Source organism: Piliocolobus tephrosceles, chromosome 13, assembly GCF_002776525.5.
Source record: "Piliocolobus tephrosceles isolate RC106 chromosome 13, ASM277652v3, whole genome shotgun sequence".
Classification (NCBI taxonomy): Eukaryota; Metazoa; Chordata; class Mammalia; order Primates; family Cercopithecidae; genus Piliocolobus; species Piliocolobus tephrosceles.
The window spans coordinates 114,933,844-114,934,613 of NC_045446.1; positions in this window are offsets into that span (position 1 = coordinate 114,933,844).

The window sequence follows — 770 nt, forward strand, 5'->3', positions numbered from 1 at the left end:
AGAATTAGAAAAAATTACTTTACATTTCATGTGGAACTAAAAAAGAGCCCATATAGCTGAAACAATCCTAAGCAATAAGAACAAAGCTGGAGGAATCATGCTACCTGACATCAAACTATACTACAAGGCTACAGTAACCAAAACAGCATGGTACTGGTACCAAAACAGATATACAAATCAATGGAACCAAACAGAGACCTCAGAAATGACACCACACATCTAAAACCATCTGACCTTTGACAAACCTGACAAAAACAAACGATGGGGAAAGGATTCCTTATTTAATAAATAGTGCTGGGAAAACTGGCTAGCCGTATGCAGAAAACAGAAACTGGACCCTGTCCTTACATGTTAAACAAAAATTAAATCAAGATGGATTAAAGACTTAAATGCAAGACCTAAAACCATAAAAACCCTAGAAGAAAACCTAGGCAATACCTTTCAGGACATAGGCATGGGCAAAGACTTCATGACTAAAACACCAAAAGCAATTGAAACAAAAGCTAAAATTGACAAATGGGATCTAATTAAGGAGCTGATGCACAGCAAAAGAAACTATCATCAGAGTGGGATGGTAAGGGTGGGAGGGTAAGGGTTGGAGGGGCGTGAGAGATAAAAGACTGCACACTGGGTACAGTGTATTCTGCTTCAGTGATGGGAGCACCAAAATCTCAGAAATCATCACTAAAGAACTCATCCATATAACCAAACACCACCTGTTCCCCATAAACCTATTGAAATAAAAAACTAAAATTAAAAAAAAGTTTTGC